The sequence below is a fragment of the Achroia grisella genome, unplaced genomic scaffold (genome assembly GCF_030625045.1).
Source record: "Achroia grisella isolate CSIRO2021 unplaced genomic scaffold, CSIRO_AGI_Agris_v1 utg782, whole genome shotgun sequence".
Classification (NCBI taxonomy): domain Eukaryota; kingdom Metazoa; phylum Arthropoda; class Insecta; order Lepidoptera; family Pyralidae; genus Achroia; species Achroia grisella.
The window spans coordinates 1,414,104-1,437,305 of NW_026713022.1; the positions used below are offsets into that span (position 1 = coordinate 1,414,104).

The 23,202-nt window shown below is 31.5% G+C and overlaps 1 protein-coding gene across 1 annotated transcript in view; it reads left to right on the forward strand.

Moving 5' to 3' along the window:
• The first annotated feature begins 5,711 nt into the window (after window positions 1–5,711).
• LOC131851196 (MOXD1 homolog 1-like) overlaps window positions 5,712–23,202 on the forward strand; it is a 54,633-nt gene continuing 37,142 nt past the window's right edge. The window contains exon 1 of the mRNA XM_059201650.1: window positions 5,712–5,773. The gene's annotated coding sequence lies outside the window, so the exon portion shown is untranslated. The remainder of the gene's footprint in view (window positions 5,774–23,202) is intronic.

Below are 23,202 nucleotides of genomic sequence, written 5' to 3' on the forward strand. Positions count from 1 at the left end.
AATCATCATGATACTTTCTAATCGCTAAGATGGGCTAACTGATGTGGTTTCATTCACATCCTATGATTCCGATCGCCAGTGCATTCTTCACAGAACAGAGAAAGTTGTCCTGTGCTAACGTTATAGGCTGATGATATGAATAATATTGAATAATTATCCACAAAAATATTAGAATTATAGACATAACTTACGCCATTACAGTGCTATTCACCCATAATTATAATTGTCTATTCCAATTTACATAATTCGTGTTCACAACGCGACACAATTTGAATAACCTTGGCAAGTTCATTTGCTTGTGGGTCGGCTGATGATGACAATGTATCTATTGTGGTAATGGGTTGTAAGCAAATTATTGTTATAGGGAAAGGCGCTTAGGGACTGGATATTGATGAATTTAAATCAAAACATGACAAGTAATGCAAAGAAGAAGAAACTGCAGGTCATGCGTGAGGTCTAATCTCATGATCAATTTTTTTAAAGTACTTCTTAAAATTAATAATAAATAACCCTGCATAATTAATCCAGCAGCAGAGCTTGTATTATGGGTACTAGATAACTGATATAATTGCTTAGATTCTTTTTATAATATATATATAGAAATAATATCTGTACACCGTGTGAATAATCGAACCCGAGAACCATCAGAAATAAAGCGGTGTGCTAAGCCGCTAGACCACCAAGGCCGTCAATTTAATCATGACTAAATCAATAAAAACTTTTGTTGTTATTTCGCCATGAACAATGAATGAAATTAATGAAATATAAAGAAGAAAATGAATGAATGAATCTCTACGAAATTTGACTTAAATATAGATTGTATTACGAGTCCCTTTGACTTTTTTAATATAAAAAATGTGCTATGTTCTTTAACACAATCTACAATATATTATTAGCTTTATACTCTATGTGTATCTGCTTTATACTTAAAGCAGAAATACGTATTAGCTGACGGTATGATTACATTGTTCATTTCAGGCTCACAAATCGTATGCATTTCCAAGTGCCTTTGCCAGCGTTACCCACAAAATACATATGTAGCCGTAATATTCACGAAACAACTCATTCCCATTGTTGTTTCCTGTGTAACCGCGAGTTTAGACTGCGGCATAATTCTAAATTGACACAATGAGCGATGGACTTCACGCAATCTCAGAGAATACCAGTATCCATCTTTATTTCGTTTGACGTTATCTTATTTATTTACATGTATTTCTTTTACACCAACATAGCTGTTGCTAGGTTTGCTTTTCCGACAGGTTGTGAGTTGGAATCTACTGATGCCAATATTTGTGTCATATTTTTGACTTATGGAACCTGAGAGACAACATGGGCTATTCAATGCCACGTTGAATTCAAATGTTACAAGGTGGGCTTGCTAAGTGTTGCTTTCAGATTACAATGCCTCTGACTGCCTATATAGGGTTAAGGTCGTGATGGTATGTTAATACTAATATAATATAAATATATAACCTCCTATTCCGGCGTATGCTAGTGAAAATTTCTATAATTATAGATTGCATTTCAAACACTATTTTTTGTGTTTTTATTCATATACGTACGTATATGGTATATTAACAGTATCAAGATTATTAAGTTATAATTCGAGGCCAAAGGACTAAGATTTCATGCCTTCGTACTCTATTTCGATTCGTTATTGAAACACATCTTACAAAGCAAGGTGCTTGGCGATTGAAATAAGTAAAACAAAGGTAATCAGGCAAACGACTTTGTTCAAAGTTCACGTGATAATACATATGTATACATAAATTGTTTACACATAGAAAGTTATTCCACTATGTACAAATATGAGTACTACGTGGTAACGCTAACATATTATCTGTTTAAAAATGAATCAATAGTTTATAATAACATGTATCTTCTAATAATAAAATTAAAAACGTACCACTGATCAAAGAATGATTTAACTTTGTGATCTATTTATGAAGTAAACGGAGATACTGTTGGACACGTCTAAGTGGCTAAAAATCTCTTATATGAATAAACATTTTTGACTTTGACTTTGATCACATTGATATACGAAAGCGTAGCTACTCATCTCACGAGTTCTTAGACTTACCTACTCAGTTTTGTAAGGGAACAGACGAATTTAATTAGTGTGGAATAAATATCTAAAATGAAGAGGCGAGATTGTTAGTAATAGAGACTAGTGGCTGTACTACTCATTCCAGCAGAACAAAGTGTAATAAAGTGTAGAAGACTCTGTGGAGGTTTATTTTTGTTGATGATAATGAAATGGTGCTACCGCCTGCGCTAACGGTTTACGCTGGCAGGATACCAGTGGAAGATGATAAGATGTGCATGAGGTCAGGTCAGTTAGCCCATCATGACAAATTCACCAGGAATTTAACACGATGGTTTCCAGGGGGAACCGCGTGGAGGTCAACCTGAAACGGTACATTGCTAGCAATGGGGTCATGAGACTACATTACTAACAATTCCCTACCCCCCACTCTGTGGAGCTTGACTTACCCTAGGAAAAAGATCGACAAGTGATTTCTTAGAAAACATAGTGTATAATTTCTTATAATTTCTTATTTATAGTGGTTAATTTCTTCCTCATTTTAGCGTCGGCGGCCTAGCTTAGCACCCCACATTACCTTCGATGGTGACGGCTTCGGTTCCTCATGCGGTGCAAACTTCTGTATTCATGAGTATGATTTTTTCTATCGGACCGGTATATCATGTACCATGTATTTGTAAAAAAATGTATCTAAGTATTTATATCACTTGTCTAGTACTCATAACACCAATTCTGCTTAGCTTAGACTAGGACTAGATGGCGTTTGAATTGTTCTAGAATATAATTTGACTTATTTTTGATTCTATCAGCTTATTGTTATCTCTCGAATTCTATATTCAAATCTGGCTGATAATAAAAAACTTTGGTTTTTCAAAACCGGAATGTCAGTCAAAAATATTGACACAAAGCTTTTTATTATCAGCCAGATTTGAACATAGAACCTTTCATTAAAGGAGTGTAGTAAACCACTAGGGCACGACATACTCCATTATGGATATTTATTTAATTAATTAGATGAGTACACACACTTATGTGTACGTGTTATTACTAGGTAAGACAGCGCCGCCATGGGTTCGGTAGCGAGAACAAACAAAACAACCGTCTAGCAATCCCATTACTAATAATAATTGCGTTACAAGTGCAACCCGGGGGTTTTTTGTAAACCCTTCTGAGTGGCCTTTTGTTTGCGCTCTCAAAATACGTCGGCCATTTCCCAAATAAAAGGGATGTTTGTTTGTTCGTGACTTTGTCGTCAATTCATCATGAGAACAATACGCATTATGAATTGTCGATGACGACCCGTTCTATATTTATAAATTATTATAAAATATGTTTTTAAGTGTTTTGTTTTATTTTTAGCAAGGCTAACGTTACCCGTAATTAGGTTTTACCTATATAATGTAACTAAAGGTTCGTTAAATGGCGTTTGTTTTTTGAGCTTTTTAGTTAATTTCTGTATATTTTTGTAATAAATATGCTGTATTGTGTGTACAATGTATGTTTGATATTGATAATTATTCTAAAGATTGATCTACAATTTTACTATTCATATTTTAAAACGACACGGCAAGGAACATATTATATGTGTCTTGGTTAATTCTGTTGGATGTGAAGAGAAACTAATGTTCCTTTAGTTGCTCAGTACCTACCTACAGTTAGAAAATTAATATTAGTCGCTAACCAGCCAGCACTTTTACATGACTTCCCTAACTCTTCTTAAATTCTTAGATCTCTTCAAATCTTAGATTTGCATTTTAAAGTATAATCCCTTACAGAGCGACTGTGGCCATAGACAATAAAAGATGCAACTCCATCAAATTTGGGCTTATTTAATTTAGTTCGATGATGACTTGACTAACTGCGGTCTTATACTATTATAGAAGCTTTATTAAAAAAACTTTAAAATATTTTTTTTGAGAAAACTTGTGGCAGCAGTAGCACGTGTAGCGTTGCCAAGTTTTTTTTAGCCATTAGCGTACAAATTGTTAATGAACCGTACGCTCGGAAACAGCCGGGCCAGGATATCCTGTTCGAAAATAAAAGAGCTACCCTACACCTTTGTAATAGCAGCATAAGTACAACGAACTTTTATGATTACACCTTAGGGAATAAGGTCTATTATTATTCTGCAACCCTCTCAAACTTCTAAGCACTTTGAGCTTTGTGCAATCCCGTGTGTGCCGAAATGTTCTGAAATGCCGTCTCTCGGAAAAAAAAATCGAACTACTCTGAGTATTATGAATGTTTTTATTCTATTTATATATTTTTTTTTATTAGTCTTATTTTTTATGTCAGCTGTTTGTCTGTGCACACAGCTGATTTTATTCTACTTCATAGAATAATTGAAAACATATGTGATGTTTATTGGTATTAGAAGGAATTTCAAATACTTCTTTAGGTATTTTAACAACGTCAATAGAAGTCTATTCTGTCTGCCCTTACTACACTAATTGTAAAGGGAATAAATATCATCAAAATAATATTAAATACCAATGTAAAGGAATGCGTATTTTATTAAAATATTCAACAAAAATAATTACTAAATCTGGGTGCTTAAATATTTTGAACTTATGGCTGAATTAAAAATTATATTTATTTATGATATGATAAATAAACTACAGGATAGAAGGTTGACTATAGGTACCCTAGTAGACCTATGTACTATAGGTAAGTACCTACTATGATAAATTAACAAAATACACTTCGTTTATCTTAACTTGATACGGAGATTTTAACGATTTTGTTTCCAACTGTTTCCTAACATGACTTAGTGCAAAATTTACCTGTCCATTTAAAAGTCTCAATTGCATATAGAGATTAACGTAACGTAAGTAAAGGCAAAAATAACCGAAAGATAGAAAACAAATTGTTACCACTATGCTGGCCGATACTCAAGTCTGAGTCTGAGATACCCCGTTTGCGATGTTACGAACGGAGTAGCTATATAGACCATCCTAAAGTTTTATACAATATCATTCGGTACTTTACTACATTCAGCCCATCTCGTCTGGCAGGAGCTATTTGTTATCTCCCTTACACCTACATCCCCCGGTGTACATCCGTCTCTTTTCTTCAGTGTCATTCGCTCAAACAAAACCCATCGTTGTGCACTTATTCTAGTTCATTCACTCACACATTCAACGTTTTAACCAGTATTGTGAATACTCCCGATTTTAAGGGAGTATTTTGTATTGTAACCTAAATTATCGTACTTTTGATTATTTTGTAAAATATCCCAAATTTTACATTATTCTGACAAACTACATACAATATAACGTTATATTTGCAGTTCATTGAGTATGATGGTGAACAGGTTCTTAGAATTAAAATTTTTATCTTAACTTCATGTCATCAGAGAATATAATTATTCTGAACATGGAGGTGAGGTACGCAGTTGTATTTATCAATGTTAGGATCTCCCAGTATTGTCTCATTTGTTATATATGTATACAACTTTTATTTCTCACTACAAACATTGTAAATTAAAATTTCGAACAGGCAACACAGCTACACGCTCGAGTCAAGTCAAGTCACCATTCATTCTGTCAGTTTCGCACTGGCCTTTTCAAAACTTGGTTGTCCTGCGCATGCGTGTACTCGACTCGCTGTCTCGAGAGATCGTAAATAAACAAGTGAACAATTTAGTGCCAAATTTTTTAGTTATATATTCAATACTTGATATATTGGAATTGAAAACAATCGAATCACAACTTACACGAAGTTATACGAGTGAGTATTATTTTTTTTATACTTTTTGCATGCTTCGAGAATGCCGGCATTGATTTTGTCAATGAGCAACAGGATCTTTGCTATATATGTAGACACTTAGTGCAATGCAATTATGTATATTAATTGCTGTATTTGTAGGTAGGAACTAGAAATAGTATCTCATTCTAAATCTTATGACTTAGAGGTTATGTTACTTTCCGTTACCGGTTTATTACGAGTACGATTGTCAATTGAAAAAGTTTTATTTACATTACATTAAGTTATTGTTGTAATAATAAAATGAGATCATGATTATGAAATAAGATAATGTGATGTCAGTAGCAATCAGTTAATACGCTCTACGACTTATTTAATAAGTAATTTTCTTAACTAAAAGTTTGTTAAAATAAATGAATGTTGAATCATATTGACATTGGGATTTTCCTATTCACATTCTTACCAATTTTTTAATAAGAAGCTAGTAGTTACTCTTATTTTATACTGATAAATAAGTATTTTTGATAACGAAATTCAATTATGGGGGGGATGTAATATTTATTGTACATTAAATTTACTTGTGATATTTCGGAAACGTGAATTCGGTAGCACCATGAGTGCCAGCTACTTACCAGATATATATAATACTTACATATAAACTCTTTATGCAATATATTTAAGGTATCTACAGAAAAAATATACTAAATAGAAAATATTGAAATGGAGGTAGTTATATAGAAGTTTTATGTGCCGCAATTATGAATAAGTAACTAAGCCTGCAGCGCTGTTATTCTGTTGGCTCCTATATACTATTTATCCTCTCTGACCGATTCCTTGTCCCATTCCAATGGGGATGGATATTACGTTGGCTTTAGTCAGGACTCGAACCCCTTATAAGTGCCCTCAGGCTAAAGTTGTATCCATCAGGGATTGGCGGTGAGCCGTTCCATAAGCCCTCTATTCCATTTTCGTCCGATGAAGTCCAGGGGGGGCCGCGTGGAGGTCATACTGACATGGTACATTGCTGGCAATGGGTTCATTAGTACGTATTATTAACAATCCTTTCGCACAATGTGGATTCTGTACCGACATAGTGTAGTAAAAGATATTGTAGTTAGTTTAACATAATGTTTGTATCGTTGTATTGAAGTAATTATTCGTTAAATTGATACGAAACTAACACAGGTGTAAATTCTATTTTTTAAAAAGAAAATCTTATAATAAAATAAATAATAAGTAACGATATTGTGTAACTTTAAAGTTAAAATATTACATCATGAACGACTAATATTACAACATAGATTGTTTATCTATGTACTTACATAGAGTAGTCAACTAAGGAATTAGTTTAGTTTAGTTTAAAGTTTTTTAAATAATGATAATTAAAATAATGTTCATATTGCGGTTTTGACACCTCTGTGTAGATAGTTAAATTAATTCATAATACATCTTACCAATTAATTACATTAACTCATTTATCTACATAACTTGTGTTTATTATATTATATATATCAACTAGCAAGTATTAAACGCGCCTAGTTATATTTACGCCTCAATACCAAACTATAATAAACTGGACAATTAACACAGCGCCACTTAGTCCCACGCTAAGCAAACCTTATATTATAGATACTATTCAAATGATATAAATAATACGATTTTATTTTCTAAATACATAGAAATACCTAGTTTTCATGAATACATATTTTTGCACCGTTTGAGAAATCAAACCCGTAACTATTGGAACGAAAGCGGTGTACTAAACCGCTAGACAACCAAGGAAAATGTCGCTAATATTGTTTCTTAGTTCATATTCTTCTGTACGTATATGTAAATACATTATGTATACATAAGCAAGTGGGTAACCACATTTTGTTAAATATGTATAAATAACGTGATTCGTTGTAATGGTTTATTTGCTTAAGTCATTATGATTTGCATACAAAATGTCATGACTGTGTTTATGCTAAATATAAAAACTTGAGGAATTCCATGTAGACAGTTATGTTATGTATTCAGTGTGCATATTACAATTTGATAGGTATTCTGTATCGATAGCACAAATGTATTGCGTAGCTGATGCAATATTTTTCGTAGTACATATATGTAACTTCCGGCAAACGTTGTTTTGCCGTATAAATTAATTACGCTATAAAAATATAGGGGTTGGTGATATAAGGGTAAAGGAAAATTTTGGGGTTGTGTGTATTTTTTAATGACACACACACACACAAAAAAATATAAATAAAAAATGTTGTCCAAAGAATAAAAAAATAATGTTTTTTCATTCCCCTAAGTGATAAGGATTGTCCACTCCTTATAACTTAGGGGTATGAAAAATAGGTAGTAGCCGATTCTCAGACCTACTTAATATGCATATAAAATTTCATAAAAATCGGTAGCCGTTTGCATATAAACATTTGACACAAAAAATAAGATAATATATAGTCTGGTTATCATGTACAATGAAATCGCAAAGACGAAATTTCCGCAGTAAAATAAAACATTCTGCTGAAAACTTCAGTTTGTACCTACGTATAGAATTTTATTAGACCGTGAGCAGATGTATTATTAAAATCAACACTGTCGTATTATTATTTAAAATTTGATTAATATGATAAATTTCAGTTCGAAAAACAGTATAAACTTGAATCGGTCGGATGCGAATCTTCGAGAATTATTTCGACAAACGATCAAGCGCGTACATGGCGTTACATATTCCTTTGGGATAGCAACCTACAATCTACAAGCTTGCATTGTTTAACAAACATGGTTGAATCTATGAAATCTGCATGAACGATCTTTATCCTAGAGGGCAGTCCATAAACTGTCCTTTGGGAAGCATTTGTCTATAATTTATTGTTGGTGGTACAGCGATAATATCAGTGTTAATCTTTATTATATTGGCGTGCAAAGCCTTTTTTATGGTTTAATGTAGTTGAGAACCTCTATATCACATGTGTTTTAGTAGTGTATAGTAACTACTGTAATTTGTATTTGCTCTAATTGTTAAGTTGGGTAGTGAAAGTATTTGCATAGTATGTACAGAGTAACTTGGTAATAACAGACTCACAAAAATAAACATAAATTTGGTTAAGAATGCAAGGTTTGGACCGGTAACTACCTAAGTGCCTTATAGCTTCCAAAAAGCTTCATGTAACTTAGATATTTCATGTAAATTTGAAGTTAGAATTCTATTTGGAATACAATTAGCCAAGTTTTTCAATTTGAATAAAATTTATATCAAAATAGTTGATACTTATTACGACCTGTAATTCTAATATCTGCTTGTAAAATGTCATAACATTTAGAACCTAGCTTAAGTTGTAAATGTTATAGTTACATGTACTTTAAATTACACCGTACCTCTCTTCCCATTAATTAATGTTTAGATTACAGTATTAACAAATTCTGCCAAGTGTACCCCACATTATTACAGACTCCCTCCACCCAAAATCCCTTGTACTTTTTACTATCTACAAGGAAGCGTTAATTTTTTTTAATGTTATCTGTAAATACAGGTATAAAGCATAATTTTATGTTATTCATTTCATTTTCGGTTTAGAAATCGCGCGGTTGACGAAAAAATAAATACACGTCAACTCAATCCAACCAACAATCTACTACACCCAGATTTTTGCTGAACCCCTCCTCCCCTCCTTTCGAGCCACACGTAATTAATGGACGGACTCCTATGACTTCAAAAAACACCATAGTCTGTTTTGTTTTGCAACAAAAGTCAGCATTGTTTTGCAAGGTTCGAGACTGGTAGCATATTTGGGTATTAAATTGGTAGCATAATTTGTGCTACATGTATTCCTATATTTATAAATAAAAGGGCAAACAGACTTACTTAAATACGGTGTGCTTTATTTATGTAATTTTTTAATGACGGTAATATTTGGTATTGTTGAATTGTAATAATATTATTGATTAAAAAAATATGAACAATCAAACATTTCTTTAAAGAATTCTAGATTTTACTAGCTGTTTAAAAACTACTTTTGATTCGTACAGTTAAAATGTAATTAAAGTTTGGTTCATTCATACAAACTGTACAGGTAAACAGGTCTCGAATACTCGCCGTGCCATCCAGATAAGCTAAACAGTGACTTCCTGCGACTACAGTGACCATTGTACAAGTTCTTCACGGGATAAATGCCTCACTTTATTTCCTTAGTGGAGCGTTACAAATAAATTAAAGCGACTTTAGTTTACTATTTGTTTCAGGAATTTTGTTCCGGTTGTAAAAAGTTTATGACAGCGTTTTATATGCGAGTTGAGTGGTAGTACAATATTTTATTTGAAAACGTAAATAAAAATGACTTCGCATTATTGTCACGTAAAATCTTATGAGTTGTTCTAATGTTTCGTTTCAAATAAGTGCTTTGTTATGCTTACGTCCGTATGCATATATCATTTCAAAATTTATTTATGGACATGGACATATTTTTGGGGTCGGGAAGGGTTTGTTAGTATTGGGAACGTCTCTATTTCATTGATTTTAATCCATTTCAGGAAAGAAAAAATAGCATGACTGCCACTTCTGCCTTGATTTCGTCAATGTGACCATGACCATTGGCCGGCCTAACCAACTAGACTTCATCCTCTTATCTTTGTAATATTGTTATATTACATTCCTTTATTGCTGATCTTTCGGAGTCTACTCGTACGTGTTCCTGGTGAATTTACCACAATGTGATAACTGACCTGACCTCATGCTGATCTTATCATCCTTACAAGTTCCCCGTAAAGTGTAAACGCAACCGGCAAGTTATATTCCGTAAAAAAATCACTCCATATGGGAGATATTTATTGTCTATTTTAACGAATAACGACGACGGTAGACAAAAGTTAACCATAGAGAATTAATAGTTGAAATGATAGTGGATGTTTCTAATTTATCTCGTGTTGTCAACGCTGAGGGAGTTGCTAATCATGAGATGCCTTTTCATGCCTGTTAAATTTTGTTTCTCTTCTATAACTATCAGCCCTGTAGGTATTGTCCAACAGAAGTTGGTAACAATAAAAATAGATACTTGATAAAAATGTTTAATCAGATACAGGTTTGAAGTTCATAATATTTTATGTTTTCTTTTACCTGTTTGATTTGATATTGACATACTCTTTGGTAATTAAGTAATATAAATTCTGGTGCAGTTTATTATGCGTTGTTGAGTAAATTTAGCGCAATGTTTTTACAAATTATTTAAACATCTGGAACTGCTGAAAAGACAAATTATGCAATCTCAAAAAAGAAACGTTATGGGATGGAAACATGCATTTAGTATAATTAGGTATTGAATTCGAGGGCAATTCTTTTGGGGATATATATTCCTGAAATAAAACGTAGTGTGGTCATATTAAACTGTAGAGCAACGTTTACTCTGCAAGTTGTGTTTGGCCTCGACCCCTTCGAGACTCACAGTATTTTTAGTTCCATTGCATGTTTAATAGGTAAGTTAAAAGTACAAGTATATAACAAATTATCTTATTCTATGTACTATTTACAAATTTCACTGACTTAGATAAAATCTGTTTTTTTTGTAACTTGTTTTGCTGGTAAGAAAATTGACTAGCACGTCACTCCCCTTCGCATTGATTGAGTACAGAACTTTTCAATATAAAATACGAAAACATGTTACTCTCTAATAATGTAGAATTCAAAATTGGTTAATAAATTTTTGATTTTGTACTCTAAAATAAAATCTATCTTTATTATAATGCTAGTTTATGTTATCTTGAATGATTTATTTACAAAACTAATTGACAAGATTAATATCTTGAAACACATTTAGCTGCTAAAATAAAATACTCTTCACGGGCCTGAATTATGAAAGTAGTTTGAAGGTTCGACAATTTATTTGCATATAATAGAGCCTTATTATTTTTTACGTAAAAAGTATGGTCACAAAGGGGCATAGAGTGGGTTGACTCTACCAGTTGTGGCTCGGCCTCGACCCCTGTGAGACTGTTATACAGTCTCACTATATTTTTAGTTTTCATTGCATGCCTAAATAATGAGCTGTGAGTCACACTCGGTTTTAGAAAATATCCACGATTAGCCAGAAAGTTTGCGATAACAAAAAATATAATTAAAATGATACTATAAGTAATATTAGAGCTATATCAGTTAAATATTTGTCAAATATCTCTATGTCAGTAACTCTAAATGATACTAATTTAGTATAGTAATGTGAGAAGTGGGTGTTTAATATCTCAGTATAATTTTAATGATACACCTATTTACTATTATCTGTTTATTTATTACACAATTTTGGATATTATCTACAGGATGTATAAAAAAATCATATATACGTAAACACACGAAGCGGGTTACATTATAACGGAAATGGGTCTTAGGGATTACTAAAATAACTTCCAAAGCCAGGTGACCGGTAAAATTAAACAACGCCTATACTTGTTTATTTTTTATGTAGGTAACTAAGTATAAATGAGGGTCAGCTGTACACGGGGTGGGCTAACGATCACTATAATAGGACTCATGCTGAATAATCGAAACCAAAGAAACCAAACGAATATAAAGTTTAATGTTATGTAAATTCTTTTTTTTAATATTTACGAATTACTGTTATTTTTTGATTGTAAATAAAAAATAGAAATATATATAATTTTAATTTAAAGCTACAAATATATTTCCTAAGACATTTTGTATTTGCATTAATATAAATAATTTTATTTAATCCCTAATGCTGTTTTTGGTAAATTCAGACCGTGGTAAGTGACTTACTTAAAATTTAATTTAAATAATTGCAACTGCTAAATTTTTGCTCATTATAAATACACGCCGCTTGCTTTATAAATGGGTTTACATTTTCGAACAGCCAACGCAAACGGCATTCAGATCAAATAGAATGTTTCCCAGGATGGGAATGTATTTGGAAATATGCCGTGGGAGTGCTTGAGGTGCTAATGATAACAAGGATCTGCGGTCTCTCAAGAGTCACAGTAATGGACTAGTGAGTGAAAAGGACAACTTCATGTTTAAACAATTGAGTGAGACAAAGAGGTAAACGATGCAACATACCAAATAAGATTTTAGTAAAACAATTAAGTACCAGTACGTATTAACAAAATGCAACCTTTTGTAATCGAGTTTTATGGCTCGTAAACACTGAAATATACCCGTTTATTCATTTATTAATACTGTGTCGTTTATTTTTAAATAAGAATGTATAAATATAGCTAAATTCTAGAGATGAATAAATTATCAATAACATGCTATTGTATCTATCAACATTGTTCGTAACACTGTTCATAAAAATATGTTACGTCATGAGCACTTACAATTTTCTTATGTATTTTATTAGAACTAGTACTTACTCTGATATTTTTATTATAATGTCAAAGTACAACTGCTGTATTACTCACTTCGTTTGTAACATCCTTGTATATTCGCATATAGTCCAAAATTACTTCCATGGTATATGAAATTTGGCTTACTGTGTGTAATTTGGTCCAATTTAAAATATAGGATATTTTTATTGACCTCAATATTAGATCTACTAAGCCCAACAATGCGTGATAAAATCAGGTTGTGTGTTTTGTAAAACTACACATAGGCAACCCCGACGCTTTAAGATTCCGCTGGCAATATAGGAGTAATTACTTTCAAGATATAGCCCATATAATTCAACTCTTCATCTCAAGATGTTTAGTGCACACTTATAAAGTTAATAGGATACAAGATAGGGTCAGAAAGGTGAAATTGCAGACATACTCATTCGACCTCCATTATGTTTAGCTCGCTACTAAATTGGAAGCCTAGAAAAAATCCAGACGTTAATATCAAAGGGCCGAACCCCATGTCCTGCGAAGGTCCATAATTGTTGACAGCTTGTGGAATGCTGAATATTCTTTTGTATAATAACGGTCGCACATTTGCTGGGGTCAGGATAGTTGATAATTCATGGTGGCTATTTCTCAATGACTATGCCGACTGACGTTTGTTCAATATGAGTAGATAATTTTGCTATTTCCAAGCATTTGTTTTCAATTTAGGCAATAACGTTAGGTTGTATTGGTTGTCTAATATATAGTAAAAAAAAACCTTATTTTGAAATAAGTCTCTCTGAATTAAGTCTTGAAATAAATCTCTCCAGCTCCGACAGAATAGTATATACTTAAATAAATATAGTGGTAAAAAAATATACAAATCGTCACTACTGTTCTGTTGGAGTTGGACAGCTATTGTCAATTGTTGAAGATGTGGGTACAGCAACACTTAACATTTCGCTGAGTATGTTTGAATACAAAGTTGTAAGAGGCCAATACTGCCATTTCATAAAATAAATTTTGCTTTATTATTAGCATTGTCTTTACTAGGGAGTAAATCATAAATTAAAAACAACATAAACTTTTTGATATCAGCCAGATACGATATTAGGACTTTAGATGTTTGTAATTTAGGATAATAAATAATTCTCAAAATACAATTAGGTAACTAACTTTGTGTAAGTATACTGTAATATCTTTACCTAATTAAAGCAACGTATTTAAATTTGTTTTATGATAATCATAATATGTAATGTTCCATAAATTAGCAAGCAATGAACAAATATACTGTCAGATGTTGTATGTGAGTCATACAATTTCATAACATCTTAGTAGACTTGTCGTGACTGGTTCATGAGATCTTGAACTTGACTGATCTCCAACATTTGTTAGTCGGATGTCTCATATAAAAGTGTATGGTTTGAACTAATTAGTGTTATTAAACGTTGACATAAGAGTGTGAAGTAATATAAATGGTTCTAAATCCACAGAGGAAGTTGATTTCCTACGCTTACAGTGTGAGTATTATTTTATAACACACATCTTCAATAAAGTTTTATTATTGATTAACAGATAATGCAAATATGTATAAAGTAATTTGGTCGAAACTTTGCATGAAGAGCGTTATAAAAGGTTTTTTGTAAATACCTGGTCACCTAATATATGTGTTAAATAGAGAAAAAAAGCCTGTATGCAATTTACGCTCTTGCAAAAAAATTTGGTTGAACAAGAGTTCCAATTTCACGATTAAGTACCTACATAAAGATATTTAGTGTTTTGTAAACAAGTATACAATTATTTCTAGCAGTTTTATATGTACTGTATTGATTGATGAGTAACAATAAGTATTAAATTCCTGTGTAGTAGGTACGTACTTTATGCAATTGCTATCATCGCGGTATTGGACTGACTTGACATCACGTGACTAGAATGACCGTAACAAACTATATTGTATTGTCTAACTTTTTCATAAATTTTAAAATACACATGGAATAGTAATCATGAACAATGTTTATACTATTCTTATCAACCCAATGACTTGCCATTTATAAGGAGTACCTATTTTAAGCGCTGTTAACATGTGAGATATACCAAATACATATAATATTAATAAATTGATTTAAAGTTATAGTAAGCGTTACGATAACAGTATAATAATTCATTAGAATCCAGTTTGAAATTAGGTAGGCGAATGGATTTAATTCTTCCGTGCAAGTTTTAATCTTTTTAAAAGGAAGCAACTCATTAACATGATTCTTTATCTGTAAGACTGCCTCTGATTCACTTAAACAACCATTTGTAATAAGTGAAACTAATTTTATCTCTGTCGAGGTGCGGTTTTCGTGTATTCACAATGATGTTTGTTTTTAGTTTCATGTTCACTCTTGGTTTTGAAATTAAAAGCTTATATATCTTTATTGTTTTAAATTACGTTACCAACTTAATCAAATTGCAATACATGATTGCAAAGATGAATTTTCACACCATGAATTACACGTAAAAACGACTGATAATGCTACTTCTACAATACAATAACAAAATTATTCACCGATATAATAGTCAATCAACAAAACAGTGTTCTGAGAAAGAATCGATGCTCCCACTACTAAAGGACTAAAAATGAATTTAATTAAAGTCTTTAAGTTTCAACATTTGCTAACTAAATTATTTGATTTATACAATTAAATGCTACGATATCGACTAATGAAACACATGTTTTTGCCATGTAAAAATAACTTGCTAATTCAAGTTAAGATGTGAATGACTGATTAAAATTACATTTGGATACCAAAAAACGACAAAATTATTTTTTTATGCAAATGTGAAGACTCGTTAATCAGGCGAACAAGTTTATAAAACGCATTTTAGCAGAACGAGTGTATTGCAGTACATATAATGATCCCTTATGAACTACGCCGGATATCCTCCACATATGTTTTAGAAGAAATAAAAACATGTTAATACACCAGAATTGCTACCGTTCACCGGTTTTCGCCCCTATATTCGCGTGCCGAAAATTATGCATGATAATGCCAGATAATGTGAATACATACTGCTTCTTTTATATTTCCTATATTACGAGCACGAACTGAAATTTTGGTTGATTAGGTAGTATTTGTTCCTTATACCAAAAAAATATTAATATAGCATGAACAATTTGAGTAAAATTTATAATTCTAGGTATATATATTAAGGACTATATATACTTGTTTGTTATCAAATATTCTCTAATTTATGTCTAATTTATTAATTTAAAAGACGACATTATAGGTTGAGATTCATGTTTAACGTAGAAAGCAATTTAGTTCGTTCTATTTATTAATTTGAGAAAAAATCCTGTAATTACGGAACATAATTTCAATATTTCAAACCTGTGGTATTATTAAACATTTTAAAGTCTGCGTTATTTTTTTTCTCAATGACTACCTCGGGAGCCTCGCCTTCTGGCAGGTTAACCGCTGGTCAAATCACTGTTGATGATGAATGATTGCTGAGATTTCGTTTAATGATGGCTCCGCGATGCGGCTCCCAACTGACAAGACGAAACGATCGGCTCAAATGGTTTGAAGGCTTTTTTTGTTCTGCTTACTTTGTACATTCTAATGTATGGCATAATCTTTCTTCGAATTTAATAATATGAGTAATGAACAGTTTTATATTTGGAGATATTGTTTATTGTTAGTTATAGTTGCTTTTAGTTTTGATTTTCTTTATACTTAACAAAACAATATATCTTATCTATAGATACATATAAATAAAATTGGAGTGTCTGTTTGTAATATTGAAATAACATTTTTTTACTACATGCATATGAATATAAATAGATACATCAAAATATCATTTTTTACAATTTTTGTCTGTTAGTTCCGGCTAATCGTTCAAATTATTTTTTTTTATCTAAATTTAAAATAAATGTATTATATCTATATTTAGTATATCAGAAATAATCCTGATCGTGATACCAGCACAAACTTATTACGGATTCTTCAGACCTCCTTCAGAAGGTAAGCTTTATGCAAATATTATAACGCTGTGATACGACTACTGAATACGATAGCTAATGTTAAGGTTGAATTTGTAAGACAGTTTTTTTATTTGTATATAAAAACCAACGTTTTCGTTTACTTTATGCTAAATTACTAGCATTGATAATTAGCTTGTGATAGATAGGTTACTGGTACAATATTCCGACTGAATTTTTCACAAAAGCATATGAAATTAATAATACATTCGGAATGTCACATGGTGTCGAGTGATTAAATATACAGAGATAGGATAAATTAAACATTGAAATCGATACATTACTGAAACCAAGAATATTTATGTGAACGCTTTATTTTAACGTGACCAAAATTTTAGATCAAATACAGTTTTCAATAATAACATTAAGTATCTATTTGTATTCGTATTCATCTAATTCAAAGTCAAATACTAATTCGATTTCTAACATTAAATGGATATTAAAACCAGTCCAAATTGAGTTTGTATTAGCAAATCGATGATATTATACTTAACATTTTTAATCTAAATGATCTAATTTAATTTACATACTATACCAATCACATTTAAGTTAATAGTGTTCTAATATACCAACTACAAAATCATTAACTATTTTAAAAGTATACTTTGATACTGTTCTTAAAATAATTTTGACCACAGAAATTTAATTTTAATGGTGACAATGCTTTGTTTTTTTATGTAAATATATATAGGTATGTTATGCACGCCCATTTCATAAAAATTCATTAAACCGTAAGTGAGGTTACTATTAAACTCTATAATATAGTTAATAAGACATAAACTAGGGAAGTACGTGAAAGAATTGTTACAATGAGTTTTAGAACTTCTCGTGGGCGCATGAATGGTGCGCAGGAGTTTGTTGACTAATCTGTCACTGGACTGGTTATGATGTAACTAAATGACGAGACTATGTGAATGACACGGCTGTTACTTTGTGACATGTAATAATTCAAGAGATTTGGATTAAGATATAACAATTGTTTCTAACATTTATCAATGAAACAAACCTTTTTATCTTTACTCTCTAATTTTGTATATAAATATTTTTTTTTGTACTTTCCTTTGTAACCTTCAGTGTATTAAACCAAAGGATATTGAGAAGGTCTCTAGAGATTATAAGATTATATCTTATGATTATAATTTTATGGCACTAAATCGTTAAATTTACATGTAAATTACTGGTAGATTACTGAATATTGATACTTATTAAGATGTTACCGAGATAAATACATTGTAAATGTATTATTATATTGCAGTTGTAGCTCCTAATTTTTTTTTAATATTATTTATTGACCATTTCTTATATTTCAAGCTTTGTGTTCGAAATTGCGCAATTTAATGTACTTGATCTTTACAACGAAATGCGTAATTGTAATCTCAGACTTACTCAGATGTCACAGCCTAAATGACACACCGTTAATAATTGGAGATTCAGAGTCTCTAATCTTACTTCAAAGTTAAACCAATTGACTACAAGATGTAAATGAAATAAATCTTCATTAATTTGCCATCTTGTCTTGTCTTGCACTTATACATACAATCAAGAATACAATGTCACACCTTTGGTCTTATTTGTTGGATTGAGTTACGTTCTCTAATTGTATATCACGTCATTTGTTTTGATAATATGGGTAGTAGCTATTCAAAAACGTTGTCACTATATATATACTTAATTATTTACTTTCTATCATATTTTACCAACCTATAAACACTATTTTTTCCACTAGTATTTTCCTATACTTTATAATAAAAATCCTACTTAGTAGACATTGTATAACATAATACTTATGATTTTTTTGTTTTTTATTCAATTGTGTTTCAGTCATGTCTTGTTTTCACTTCTTCATACTTCTAAAAAAACTACATTTTTACTTTATTAAATATTTTTCATTAAAATCTAAACGTAAACAGTACTTATTAGTAACGTTATTTAAATAGCGTTTTGCGTGTGGCCATCGAAATCTTTTAAATTAAGCGATTATTAATATAGTTTTCATTTCAAAACTATTGCGTGACAGAGAACTGTTACTTTCCAAATAGATTAGTGTTTCCAATATCATTCTCAGTAACGATTGACATGATTTGCGTCCATCAACTTTCATCATGAAAGACGTTTGAAAGGTCCTTAAAATTCGAAAATTAAACAATTCATTCTACCGGTTGCCATTCACCCGCTCTCTTCAAAAACTGGCAACACTACAGCACTGACAGGTGCGTTCCCGTCGTGCCCCTTTTTTCAACGTCCGTTCCTGAACTACCTCTCAAAATGCAAGGTCGTAACTGCCTTTGAATTAAAAATGGGAATTTAAGATATCTTTTTAAAGTAATAAAGTCGTTTATGCAATGGATATTCATTTAAGTGGTACAATAGTAACAATGAATGGATCGTTTCCCTTACAATATGTTGCAACGGTTAAACTTTCTGGTCGATGAAAATAGAGCTGTAATTTGTTTGCTTTATGATTTAATTTTAGTTAAGCACTAATGCCGTAGTATATCTGATACGATTGTGTTGATTTTGTTTTGATTTATTTTGGGATTCATAATATCACAGCCTACATCGACTTCGTAGAACCGGTTTAAAATTGTAGCAAAATTCTACCTTAGTATTTTGCGTTGAATATAGGTATTCAATAAATGATATTTTATTAAACAATTTGCTCGTCCTTTGTGAGCACAAATATAGAAGGTCTGCTGTCATCACTTTATTTACTATCGAATACCTATAGTTGTATTTACTATTTGTATGATGCTACTTTCCCAATTTCATTTTCGCTTGTTTTATCATTGTAATAAATTTTCTCCCCAAATGTCTGAAAAGTTGGTTACGTAAATACCAACGCTTTACCGTGTTTCTCACCATCTACATTTCTTTGTTTTTACTGCAAACATCTTGCCTTATATCAGTGCTCGAACAGAATACTAAGAACATTATCAGTACAATACCTATTATAAAAAAAGATTGCAATTGCTTCTCAGATTTTTCACACTAGTGATATTTGCTTCACATCTGTTAATTAATATCTTCAGCACTATCCCACGTTTTCTTCATAAAAGTGCGTCGAGTTTACCTTGTTTTTATGCCCACTATGAATAAAAGCTTCTTTCTATTTTATTTCCTAATGCAAATTTTGTATTACAGGTTTTAGTATATTCCTATAATATGTGTTTGAAATATTATCACATATTTTTTACACGGCAGGTAATTAATATATTTACCTTCTATTTCTATTGTATTGTAAATTGTTACTATTTAGAAGTTTAATTTTAATAGTAGCTGTCTTTGTGATAAACGATGGGTGGAATAAATACGAGAAACTTAGTCCTAGAACTAGTTTATGTAAGACACTTTATTACAGCTTGATCCCCACTCCCAGCATATTGCTGGTATATAATAAGGCTGTAGTCTATGCAATCATTTTAAATACATTTACTCCTATAAAAAAATCCCAAGGAATAGTAATTATTGTGCTCGTACAGTCTTTATCGCTTGGTTGTTTCATATTCGTTCGTACAAACATTATTCGATCTTCAGAATTCCATCTTATATAGATGGAATTCTGAAGATCGAATAATGTTTGTCAAACTTGTATAACGCGTTTAAGGAACGATTTCCTAAAGAGTTTTATTAAGATTCCGATCTAGTTTAGATACGATACAAAAAAAGTCGAGGAGTTAGATAATTTACGTGGGATGAAAAAATAAAACATTTGCATTAGATATGTGTAGTAAAAAAGAGGATGTAAACCGTGGCTCACCGATAGAATATCTCGGATGACTCAAACAGAAACCAGTCAGACGATTTACTTTAACCTGCTATCAGGTTATAAAAATAACTGGCGGTAATATTCTTTTTAGTATACCCATATATGAAAGTACTATGAAAATTATCGTTTATTTGTGTACATGTTCTGAGTTGCTTACCTTACAAAATATATGCTCCTAGCTTATTAAAATAATCCCGCCTAAGGTATCAAGGTTCAAAATTATTTGAAAATGAAAGAAGTAATATTTGTCTATACAAGAGGCGATCTAGGAAGTCTTCTTGGTGCTTACAGCTCACTCCTATAACACTACCGATTTCAGTGATGTCTGTTACTACACAAACAAAAAATAGTTCGAGGTATACTTATACCCCCTATTTCATCCGTATTCATAACTCATCACCTAATTCAGAGGTCTATTCTCAATGCTCCATATTCTTCAATTGCAATTGAATCGTCAAAGAAATTATCTGCCGATGATCCACTACTAAATATAACCCAAGTAGATCAATAAGCTGAAGAGGCCGGTAGTGAACTGTTCACTTAATTTAAGGAACTGACAAATAACGGACGTCGTATTCATACACGGAAACGTACTGTTTCCTGTTAAAACGATCCCATAAGTGATAAAGAGATATTACAAATATTGGAGTATGTCAATCAAATGCTGAAGGTGTTTTAAGAACGATTTCTCAATTTTGATGATCAATATTCACCGATTCTTTGAATGTTTATTCACATCTTTTCCACTAGGGTCATCAGTTTATCTGTTATAGCGACAGAGTGTCGTAGTGTGTATTGTTTTCACTTCTACCAAAATTTATAAGTTAGTTTTTGACAGTTTCAAATAGGATAATTTTCGTGTTATTACAATTGTTACTTACTCTATTAATTAAACGCATAAAGCATTATCATAATATCAATTCAAATCTATCAAACTAGGATGCACCTAGTATGAAATTCATATAGAAATCACTCACTCTTTTGGGTGAAAGAGAAATCGAATTGAAGAAACGTAATGACTCTGATATGGATTACCATTTAATGGTCTGGTTTTTGCATCTTTTAAATAATACTTTCAACCATCAAAATCTTTGTCAGATATTCTTACAAAATTATTCTATTACTCACAGAGGCAAAGAATATTCCGTGAATTTTATGTTCGGCAAATAACACGGTGTGCAAATAAGAATGAATCGTTGAACTTCGCTGTAATGACAATTGGGAGGCTTTCATTTAAAATTCTCGTTGGATATTAGGTAGAAGATCTGTATATATTAGCTATAAAGTTTATATTACAACCTACTGGTTCCCTTGGCTTTTTTTTCAGTATCTTATGTTATACTTAACACACTGGTGCGTATTACAATAATTTAATTGTAACCTTTGCATGAGTATGAAGAATAAGTTGTTAATTTTATTGCATTGTACGGGTGGCGCATATAATTATACAAATATTGATTTGCATATGTAAAAGTTTGTATTTGTAATTTTCAAACCGCCTCTAATGATAAATATAATAATCTTTCAAATGGAAATGATCTAAAGGAGGCCACCAATGTACAGACCTATTTATTACATTTGTAAGAGATCGAGATCTGCATTAAATTCAATCTCACCTACCCATTAATTCCTTTACCATTTTTCTGTAATGCGATAAACGATTTACGATAGCAAACCAAGTCGAATCGGAAACAAGGCCGTCGTGGTAGAGTGGCGTGCTCCGAATAGTGGTTAATTACGGAATCATTGTGGCCATTTTGCTACGGAACCTCAGCGCCGGTCATTAACGGTTTTGCCGTGAAGAGGAATTAGAAGCCGCATGCGTCTGCGCAGCTGTCGCACGCACGACACTTAGAACATTAATATTTTACAATGTCTTTGTCATTGCCATGATAGGAATCAGGGGGACATTTGTAAATATTATTCTATAGCTATTTTATTTTAATTTTTACTCGGTAACATGTTTTAAGTACAGATAAGACTTTTCAAAGAAATAACGAAAAGGTTAGTCGACATCACAGAAGACCGAAGAGCTGGCAGCTACCTTGGACAAAGAATTAGTCTAGCTATTCAAAGAGGGAACGCTGCCAGTATCTTCGGAACGTTGCCTAAAGGGACCACTTTTAATAATATATTTTAGTTATCATATTCTATTTTTTTTTTTTTTTTTTTTTTTTTTTTTTTTTTTTTTTAAGCTTTTTATTTTAGTTCTTAGTTGTACAATTAGGTTATGTAAATACTAGTTATATAATAATATGTATAGTAATATTATACATTGGCCAGTACAGATGATGTCTTTACAAATTATTATGTGTCACGTAAAATATTAATGGGTTTAAAATGCTCACAGCCTGTTACTACAATTTGTAC